The sequence below is a fragment of the Monodon monoceros genome, unplaced genomic scaffold (genome assembly GCF_005190385.1).
Source record: "Monodon monoceros isolate NGI ecotype Baffin Bay Population unplaced genomic scaffold, NGI_Narwhal_1 Super_Scaffold_22, whole genome shotgun sequence".
NCBI lineage: Eukaryota > Metazoa > Chordata > Mammalia > Artiodactyla > Monodontidae > Monodon > Monodon monoceros.
In genome coordinates, this window is record NW_021703779.1 from 48,359,864 (window position 1) to 48,371,834 (window position 11,971).

The window sequence follows — 11,971 nt, forward strand, 5'->3', positions numbered from 1 at the left end:
ATTAAATGCTCCAATATTTGAATTATAGGGGTCCCAAAAGAAGAAAAGAAGAAGAAAGGGATTGAGAAAATATTTGAAGAGATTATAGTTGAAAACTTCCCTAATATGGGAAAAGAAATAGTTCATCAAGTCCAGGAAGCATAGAGAGTCCCATACAGGTAAAATCCAAGGAGAAACATGCGAAGACACATATTATTCAAACTATCAAAAATTAAATAAAAAGAACAAATATTAAAAGCAGCAAGCGAAAAACAACAAATAACACATAAGGGAATACCCATAAGTTTAACAGCTGATCTTTCAGCAGAAACTTTGAAAACAAGAAAGGAGTGGCAGGACATATTTAAAGTGATGAAGGAAAAAAACCTACAACAAAGATTACTCTACCAGCAACAAAGATTACTCTACAGGAAAAATTCAGTAAGAAATACAAACACATAGAGGCTAAACAACACACTACTTAATAACCAAGAGATCATTGAAGAAATCAAAAAATACCTAGAAACAAATGACAATGAAAGCACAGTGACCCAAAACCTATGGGATGCAGCAAAAGCAGTTCTAAGTGGGAAGTTTATAGCAATAAAATCCTACCTTAAGAAATAAGAAACATCTCAAACGAACAACCTAACCTTACACCTAAAGAAATTAGAGAAAGCAGAACTAAAAAGTCCCAAAGTTAGCAGAAAGAAAGAAAGAAATAAAGATCAGATCAGAAATAAATGAAAAAGAAATGAAGGCAACGATAGCAGAGATCAATAAAACTAAAAGCTTGCTCTTTGAGAATATAAACAAAATTGATAAACCATTAGCCAGACTTATCAAGAAAAACAGGTAGAAAACTCAAATCAATAGAATTAGACATGAAGAAGGAGAAGTAACAACTGACATTGCAGAAATACAAAGGATCATGAGAGATTACTACAAGCAAGTATATGCCAATAAAATAGACAACCTGGAAGAAATGAACAAATTCTTAGAAATCCACAACCTTCCAAGACTGAATCAGAAAGTTACAGCAATTGCGAACAGACCAAACACAAGCACTGAAATTGAAACTGTGATTAAAAATCTTTCAACAAATAAAAGCCCAGGGCCAGATGGCTGCACAGGAGAATTCTATCAAATATTTAGAGAAGAGCTAACACCTATCCTTCTCAAAATCTTCCAAAATATAGCAGAGGAAGGAACACTCCCAAACTCATTCTATGAGGCTGCCATCACTCTGATACCAAAACCAGACAAAGTTGTCACAAAGAAAGAAAACTACAGGCCAATAACACTGATGAACGTAGATGCAAAAGTCCTGAACAAAATACTAGCAAACAAAATCCAACAGCACATTAAAGGTATCATACACTATGATCAAGTGGGGTTTATCCCACGAATGCAAGGATTCTTCAATATACGCAAATCAATCAATGTGACACACCATATTAACAAATTGAAGGAGAAAAACCATATGATCATCTCAATAGATGCAGAGAAAGTTTTCCAAAAAATTCAACACACACTTATGATAAAAACCCTCCAGAAATTAGGCATAGAGGGAACTTTCCTCAACATGATAAACGCCATATATGACAAACCCACAGCCAACATCGTCCTCAATCGTGAAAAACTGAAACCATTTCCACTAAGACCAGGAACAAGACAAGGTTGCCCACGCTCACCACTATTATTCAACAAAGTTTTGGAAGTTTTAGTCCCAGCAATCAGAGAAGAAAAAGAAGTAAAAGGAATCCCAATTGGAAATGTAGAAGTAAAGCTGTCACTGTTTGCAGATGACATGATACTATACATAGGGAAACCTAAAGATGCTACCAGAAAACTACTAGAGATGCTCAATGATTTGGTAAAGTAGCAGGATACAAAATTAATGCACAGAAATCTGTGGCATTCCTATATACTAATGATGAAAAATCTGAAAGTGAATTTAAGAGAACACTCCCATTTACCATTGCAACAAAAAGAATAAAATATCTAGGAATAAACCTACCTAAGGAGACAAAAGACCTGTATGCAGAAAATTATAAGACACTGAGGAAAGAAATTAAAGATGATACAAATAGATGGAGAGATATACCATGTTCTTGGATTGGAAGAATGAACATTGTGAAAATGACTCTACTACCCAAAGCAATCTATAGATTCAATGCAATCCCTATCAAACTACGACTGGCATTTTTCACAGAACTAGAACAAAAAATTCACAATTTGTATGGAAACACAAAAGACCCCGAATAGCCAAAGCAATCTTGAGAACAAAAAATGGAGCTGGAAGAATCAGGCTCCCTGACTTCAGACTATACTCCAAAGCTACAGTAATCAAGACAGTATGGTACTGGCACAAAAACAGAAAGATAGATCACTGGAACAGGATAGAAAGCCCAGAGATAAACCCATGCACGTATGGTTACCCTATCTTTGATAGAGGACGCAGGAGTTTACAGTGGAGAAAGGACAGCCTTTTCAATAAGTGGTGCTCGGAAAACTGGACAGGTACATGTAAAAGTATGAGATTAGATCACTCCCTAACACCATACACAAAAATAAGCTCAAAATGGATTAAAGACCTAAATGTAAGGCCAGAAACTATCAAACTCTTACAGGAAAACATAGGCAGAACACTCTATGACATAAATCACAGCAAGATCCTTTATGACCCACCTCCTAGAGAAATGGAAACAAAAACAAAAATAAACAAATGGGACCTAATGAAACTTCAAAGCTTTTGCACAGCAAAATAAACCATAAACAAGGTGAAAAGACAACCCTCAAAATGGGAGAAAATATTTGAAAATGAAGCAACTGATAAAGGATTAATCTCCAAAACATACAATCCACACATGCAGCTTAATATCGAAAAAACAAACAACCCAATCTAAAAATGGGCAGAGCACCTAAATAGACATTGCTCCAAAGAGGATATACAGATTGCCAACAAACACATGAAAAGATACTCAACATCACTAATCATTAGAGAAATGCAAATCAAAACTACAATGAGATATCTCACACTGGTCAGAATGGCCATTATCAAAAAATCTAGAAGCAATAAATGCTAGAGAGGGCGTGTAGAACAGGGAATCCTCTTGCAGTTTTGGTGGAAATGTAAATTGATACAGCCACTATGCAGAACATTATGGAAGTTCCTTAAAAAACTACAAATAGAACTACCATATGATCCAGCAATCCCACTAGTGGGCATAAACCCTGAGGAAACCATCTTTCATAAAGGTCAGGTAGGGCTTCCCTGGTGGTGTAGTGGTTGAGAGTCCACCTGCCGATGCAGGGGACATGGGTTCTTGCCCCAGTCTGGGAAGATCCTACATGCCATGGATCGGCTTGGCCCATGAGCCATGGCCGCTGAGCCTGCGCGTCCGGAGCCAGTGCTCCATAACAGGAGAGGCCACAACAGTGAGAGGCCCGCGTACCACAAAAAAAAAAAAAAAGTCATGTACCAAAATGTTCATTGCAGCTCTATTTACAAGAGCCAGGACATGGAAGCAACCTAAGTGTCCATCAACAGATGATTGGATAAAGAAGATGTGGCACATATATACAATGGAATATTACTCAGCCATAAAAAGGAATGAAAGTGAGTTATTTGTAGTGAGGTAGATTGACCTAGAGACTGTCATACAATGTGAAGTAAGTCAGAAAAGAAATACATATACCACATGCTAACACATATATGAGCCTGACCTTTGGCACCAGGCCAGGCTGAGTGGTGGGGGACAGGGAGGAAAGTGACCATGAGAGAAGCAGAAGAGCTTCCAGAAAGGGACATACTGATGTCTCAGTTGGCAGAAATGGCCTCCTACAAACAGGCCCACAGCCCCTTCTTCTTCCCAGACCTGCTGGCCATGGGGCAGTGATTCATGGCCAAATCCTTATGGAGGGGCCCCACAAGGCTGGCTTCTCCTTTGTTTACCTGTCCCCAAGCTCCAGCTCTGCAGGTCCTGGTGCTCCCGTGGAGAGCTCAGTGGGGGAAAACTCATCAGAATGTCAAGCTAAGCTAAGACAGCTAACTTGCCAGGGAGACCCAAGGAAACTAGATGTAGAGGGCTACATACAAAACATTGTTTGGAATGTCTGCACCAAAGCCAAGGTAGAGTTGGGGCAAGCTTGGAGAGACAGGCTGGGAACCCCAGGCAACATCCCCCAGGCTTTCATTCTAGGGGGCTTGTCCTGATATATGGAATCTAAAAAAAGAAAAGAAAAAAATGGTCAGAAGAACCTAGGGACAAGACGGGAATAAAGATGCAGACCTACTAGAGAATGGACTTGAGGATATGGGGAGGGGGAAGGGTAAACTGTGACAAAGTGAGACAGTGGCATGGACATATATACACTACTAAACGTAAAATAGATAGCTAGTGGGAAGTAGCTGCATAGCACAGGTAGATCAGCTTGGTGCTTTTTGACCACCTAGAGGGGTGGGATAGGGAGTGTGGGAGGGAGGGAGACACAAGAGGGAAGAGATATGGGGACATATATATATGTATAACTGTTTCACTTTGTTATAAAGCAGGAACTAACACACCATTGTAAAGCAATTATACTCTAATAAAGATGTTAAAAAAAAAAAAAAGAAGTTGCCACGGCCACCCTAGCCTTCAGCAACCACCACCCTGATCAGTCAGCAGCCATTAACACTGAGGCAAAACCCTCCACCACCATCTGAGCTGAAGCCTCATTTTTTAGCAATAAAGTACTTTTTAATTAAGGTATGCACATTTTTAGATATGACGGTATTACACACTTAATAGACTACAGTACAGTGTAAACATAACTTTAATATTCACTGGGAAACCAAAAAATGTGTGTGGCTCTCCTGATTAAAATATGTGCCTTATTGCAGTAGTTTGGAATCAAACTCGCAGGTGTGCCTCGTCTTACCCAGAAATGGGATTGCTGTATTATATTGTAATTCTATTTTTTAATTTTTTTGAGGAACCTCCATAATGTTTTCCATAGTGGCTGTACCAATTTACATTACCACCAACTGTGCACAAATGCCCCCTTTTCTTCATATCCTTGCCAACGTTTGAGATCTCTTTTTGATGATAACCATTCTGACAGGTGTGAGGTGACATCTCATTTTGATTCTGATTTGCATTTCCCTGATGATTAGTGATGTTGAGCATCTTTTCATGTACCTGTTGATCATGTTTACGTCTACTTTGGGAAAATGGTCCAAAGGTCTTATGCTAATTTTTTAATTGGATTTTCATTCTTCTTTCCTTCCTTCCTTCCTTCCTTCCTTCCTTCCTTCCTTCCTTCCTTCCTTCCTTCCTTCCTTCCTTTCTCCCTCCCTCCCTCCCTCTCTCTCTCTCTCTTTTTCTTTCTTTCTTTCTTTCTTTTTCCTTTCTTTTTTCTTTCTTTCTTTCTTTTGCTATTTATGAGTTCCTTATATATTTGGGATATTAACCCCTTATCAGATAGATAGTTTGCAGATATTTTTCCCATTCCATAGGTCGCCTTTCATTTTGTTTGTGTATTTATTTATATATTTATTACTTTTCAGAAACTTTTTAGATTTATGTAATCCCACTTATTTATTTTGTTTTTTTCCTTATGCTTTTGGCTTCATATACAAATATGTTTTGCCGAATGGTACAAAATTCCATTTATAAGATGAATAGTTTTCTGGAGATCTAATTGACAGCATGGTGACTATAGTTAACAATACTGTATTGTATACTTGAAAGTTGCTAAAAGAGTAGATCTCAAAACTTCTCACCACATGCCAAAACCTGGTAACTATTTGACGTGATGGATGTGTTAACTAACCTTATTCTGGTAATCATTTGCAATATATACATATATATGTAGAAAACTCATTGACCAAGGAGTTATTTCCCTACATTTTCTTCTAGAAGTTTTATGGTTTCCAGTCTTACAAGTCTTTAAGCCATTTCAAGTTAACTTTTTGAGTGGTATAAGATGGGGGTTCAGTTTCATTCTTTTGCATGTGTACATCTAATTTTCCTAACACCATTTATTGAAGAGACTATCTTTCCTCACTGAGTATTCTCTGCTCCCTTGTCAAATATTAGTTGTCCATGTTTGTGTGAGTTTATTTCTGGGTTCCTGATTCAGTTTTATTGGTCCATGTGTCTGTTTTTATGCCAATACTATACTGTTCTGCTTATATAGTTTTGTAATATAGCTTGAAATCAAGAAGTGCGATGCCTCACTTTATCATTCTTTCTCAAGACTGCTTTGACTTGGGGTCCTTTGTGACTCCTAACACAAAAATGTTAGGATTATTTTTTCCATTTCTGTAAGAAAATGCTACTCAATCTTGATAAGGAGTGCAGTGACTCTGTAGATGGCTTTGGGTTGTATGGACATTTTAACAATATTACTTCTTCTGATCCATGAACATGGGATATCTTTCCATTTATTTGTGTCTGCTTCAATTTCTTTCATCAGTGTCTTATAATTTTCACTGCACAGATCTTTCACCTTCTTGATTAAATCTATTCTTAAGTATTTTATTGTTTTTGAAACTGTTGCGAATGGGATTGCTTTATTTATTTATTTTTCGGATACTTTATTGTTAGTGTAAAGAAACATGACTGATTTTTGTATGTTGACTTTGTATCCTTCACCTTTATTAGTTCTAACAATTATTATTTATTAGTTCTAACAATTATTTGTTAAGTCTAACAATTGTTTGGTGGAATCTTTAGGTTTTTCTGTATATGAGATTATGTCTGCAAACAGAGACAATTTTACTTCTTTTCTGATTTGGATGACCTTTATTTCTTTCTCTTGCCAAATTGCTCTGGCTAGGACTTCTGGCACTATGTCAAATAGGAGTGCTGGGAGAAGACTCCCTTATCTTGTTGCTGATCTTAGAGGAAAAACTTTCAGCCTTTCATCATTGAGTATAATGTCATCTGTGGGCTGGTCATATGTAGCATTTATTATGTTAAAGTAAGTTTCTTCTATACCTAATTAGTTAAAGGTGTTTATCATGAAAGGGTGTTGTATTTGTCAAATATTTTTTCTTCATCTGTTGAGATGATCATGTGAATTTATCCTTTAGTCTTTTTTTTTTCTTTTGCTGCACTGTGTGGCTTACAGGATCTTAGTTCCCCAAACAGGGATTCAACTCGGGCCCCCAGCAGTGAAAGCATGGAGTCCTAAGCACTGGATTGCCAGGGAATTCCTGTTATCCTTTATTCTTTTAATGTTGTGTACCACATGATTGATTTGCATATGAGGAATCATCCTTCTATCCCAGGGATAAATCCCACTTGAACATGGTATATATATATATTTTTAAGATTTATTTTAGTTTATTATTTATTTATTTAGCTGCATCAAGTCTTAGCTCCAGTGTGCTGGCTTTTTGTTGCAACATGCAGGATTCTCTAGTTGCAGCACACATGTGGGCTTCAGAGCACATGGGCTTAGTTGCCCCAAGACATGTGGGATCTTAGTTCCCTGACCAGGGATTGAACTCACATCTCCTGCATTGGAAGGTAGATTCTTAACCACTGGATCACCAGGGAAGTCCCAGTATATGCTCTTTTAGTGTGCTGTTGAATTAGGTTCAGTAATATTTTGTTGAGAAGTTTTGCATCTCTATTCGTCAGGGATATTGACCTGTAGTTTTCTTGTATTGTCCTTATCTGCCTTTTGGTCAGGGTAATGCTGGTCTCCTAAAATGAGTTTGGGAGTGTTCCCTCCTCTTCAATTTTTTGGAGGAGTAGAGGAGGATTAGCATTAATTTTTCTTTAAATATTCACCAATGAACCCACCTAGTCCTGGCCTTTCCTTATTTGGGAGGTTTTTGATTAATGATTCAATTTTGTTATCTGTTATTAGTCTTTTCTTATGTTCTATTTTTTCATGATTCAGACCTAATAGATTGTATTATTCTAGGAATCTCTCTACTTCTTCTAGGATTTCCAATTTGTTGGTGTATCATCTTTCATAGTCTTTGTATTTCTGTGGTACCAGTTGTAATGTCTCCTTTTTCACTTGTAATTTTTAAAATTTAAATTCTCTCTTTTATTTCTTGGTTAGTATAGCTAAATACTGTCATTTTTTTGTCTTGTCAAAAAACCAACTCTTGGTTTTGTTAATCTTCTCTATTGTGTTATTAGTCTCTATTTCCTTTACATTTGCTCTAATCTTTATTATTTCTTTACTTCTGCTAACTTTGGGCCTGGTTTGTTTTTTTCCTAGTTCCTTGAGGTGTAATGTTAGGTTGTTTGTTTGAGATATTTCTCTGTTCTTAATGTGTATGTTTATAGCTATAAACTTTCCTTTTAAAACTGCCTTTGCTGCTGTACCCCATAAGTTCTGGTATGTTGTATTTCTATTTTCATTTGTCTCAAGATTATTTTTTATTTCCTTTTTGATTTCTTCTTTGATTGTTCAGGAGTATGTTGTTTAATTTCTATTTATTTGTGAGTTTTCTAGCTTTCTTCCTGTTTTTTATTTCTATCAAAGAATGTGCTTTAAATGAGAAGACATATTTCTGGACTGTGATATCTTTCTGTCTGAATCACTTAAGTATTTTCTGCCTTCTAAGATCTTAATTTATCCAATTGTAAAACTGGACAAAGTATATACTATAACAGGGGTAGTTCAAATCTAGTTCATGGGCAAGGATGTATAGTAGAAATACATGATGATCTTTGAGTGTTTGTATAGACTCTCTGGCACTTACCAGTGCAGTGTCATTTCTTGCACAGGATGTTTAAGTGCTGTGAACCTCAGCTATATCATCTGGAAAGAGGGAAAAGTAGTTTGTAATTTCTAGGGTTTGGAGAAATATTAAATGAGATCATGCATATAAAGTCCCCACAGTGCCTAGCACTTATTTTCTGTTCAATAAACTGTAGTGGTTTTTATCACTGTTGTTACTGATTTTTGTTTTGTGGTTTTGTAAAGAATAGTACCTTAGAAAACACCAAAGTCAGGTAGACTTAATCTAGCTCATGAAAACTGCTCATCTTCATCTATTCATCTTACATTGTCCCATTATTAACCTAGCCAAAGCACTACTCAATGTTTCCATGGCTCTCATCAACCTGCTCTTCTCAGCCTTCTCTTTTTCAGTAAATTGCAATGCTTTTAGATTATCAGGCCCAAAACATTAGAGTCACTATTATATCCCATATGTAATAAATACAGCAGCACATGTAATTAGCTGTAAACTTATAAAAGAGAATCTCCTAAATCCAACTACTTCTCACCACTTCCAGCATACCAAACTGGCCTGAACTACCACCATCTCTCCCCTAGCATCTTGTAATAGCCTCTTAAGTACTCCCCCCTATTCTTTCTTTGTCCCTAAAAATTTATTCCTAATACATCATCCAGAGTGATTCTATTATAACCTAAGGCAGATTGGGTCAGTTCTCTGCTCAAACCTCTCGAATGACATCCTGTCAAACTGAAAGCCAAAGAACTTACCTTGGCATACAAGAAACTGTATGATTTTGCACCTGCTCCCTCTCTGACCTCACCTCCTACCCCCTGTCTCCATTCACTCTGTTTAGGCCATAAGAACTTTGAATTTGCCATTCTTTGTGCTTGGAATTCTCTTCCCTGCAATATCCACACGACTCTCTTTCTCCATTTTTTCAGTCCTCTTTTAAAATGTTACCTCTCCAAAGAGGTCTATATAAAATAATAACACACTCTCCATCACTCCCCATCTCTACTACCCTCTCTAATTTTATCTGACATATTCTATATTGTTTATTGTCCATTTTTCCTGACTAATATTTAATAACCTCCATAAGGGACATTGTTATTTTCATTAATTCCCAGTGCTGAACAAATGAATGAACAATTAGTTCAGTGCCTGCTATGTTACAGACACCTGTATCAAGCACCAGGGATGCATACAACACATTAGCTCTAGCCTTGAGGAGTTCCAAAACAAAGTAAGATGAAGGCCCTCAAAGAAAAAATATAAATACACAATTCCTATTATAATGCTAAATGCTATAATAATGATCTTTACCAGGTGTTGTAGTAGTTTAGAGGACGGGGCCTAGCTAGAGGATGGAGCTTAACTGTATGATGGAGCTTAACTGCATGATGGATGACAAGAAAGTCTTCATTAGGAAGGTAATGCTAGAGCTAGAATTTGATCTGAATCTAAAGCATGAATATTCAACAAACAAAAGAGGGGCAAAGGATGGTGATGAGAGGGGTGCATTGAGAAGACATTCTAAATAGAGAAGCAAGTGAAATGACATAGAGATGTAAAATATAGAAGCAGCTATGTATAAAGAAAATAATTTAAATATAGACTGAAAGAGAGACTTCTCTGGTGGTGCAGTGGGTAAGAATCAGCCTGCCAATGTAGGGGACATGGGCTCCAGCCCAGGTCCAGGAAGATCCCGCATGCTGCAGCTCAGCTAAGCCTGTGCACTACAACTAGTGAGCCTGAGCTCTAGAGCCTGTGAGCCACAACTAATGAGCCCGCATGCCACAACTACTGAAGCCCAGGCACCTAGAGCCCGTACTCCACAACAAGAGAAGCCACCACAATGAGAAGCCTGTGCACCACAAGGAAGAGTAACCCCCAGTCACTGCAACTAGAGAAAGCCCATGAGCAGCAACGAAGACCCAAATAAATAAATAAATAAATAAATAAATAAATAAATAAGATAGACTGAAAGAAACTCTTGGAACTAGGGTATTGAGCATACATGGTGGGGAAGGGGAGTTCTTGCTTATTTTTCTCAAGGGACTTACCTTTTCTCAACCCAGTCAAAGGATAGAGTGAATAGGAAGAGTATGCGGAATGTGCAAAGTTTCATTCACTGGGGAGGAGCCCTGATAGACTGGAAGAGCTACTGATGCTTTTAGAAGTTATTTGAATTATGTCCTTCAGGACTGGATTATGTTCCTCAGGTCAGCATATCTTCTACTTTGGGTAAGGAACAGAACAATAGAAAACACATTATTAGAAGTCAAACCTTAGTGCAGCTCACCAGATATAGGTGAAATTGTCAGGATATCCTTTCTCCACAGCTTTTGCAAGGAAATCTATTATTTATTTCCAGATTACCTTTGCTTGCCCACAAGAGACCATTTGTCAACCAAATCCCAACCCAATAGATGAAAGAAGAAAATGCAGATGTATTTCCTTATTTGACATAATATAAAGAGGTTTTTCTTTAAATCAGTGGCTTAGCATTTACCTGTTTGATTATTTATGAGCCAATGCCGAAGGTTTTGCACACCCATCTACAAGCCAAAATGCTACCCTCTGGTAAGGTACCAAATGGGATCAAAATTAGATCCGTTGTGTTACTCTGCATTTAGTCTAGGTTGTGAAGGTTTTATTAGACTGACAAATCAGATCAGAAGCACAAAGCAAAGCAAACCAAAACCCACATCCACAGTGTAGTTGCTGTGGAATACAGCTGAGAGAATTGGATTAGTGTCATATTGTGAAATGTTGTGAAACTTCTCAAACACCCTTTATTGAACAAATATAAATTGAGTGACAGCTGTGTGCAAGGCAATGTATGAGGGAGAAGAGAAATAAATTACTAGTTGTACAGTTTTTTTAAATCTTCTTATGCTCGATCATACTTTGGGGTAGGTTAATGGGGGTACCACTGGTAGAGTTGGACAGTAAAAATGATTGTTACCTATGTCACCTAGTTCTAATTAGTTGTAAAGTCAAAATGTGTCTTTCAAAATCTCTGTCATATTTGTCTTTTCTAGTTCCTCTAGAATCTCATGCCTGAAGTAGTACAATTGTTATGAGACTACTTTCTCTGCCTCAAGTTTGAGCGGATTCCACATACAGGGGTCTCTGAGTAATGTCATTTCCTCATGTTACTTCCATGTTTTCTGTTAATCATCATCATCAATCTGTATCTGACTTCCATAACCTTCTGTAAATAGATCATTCCAGTAGGAGCCCTCCTTCTGGTCTGGCTGCTTTCTTTTCTCCCCCAGGAATGGAGTC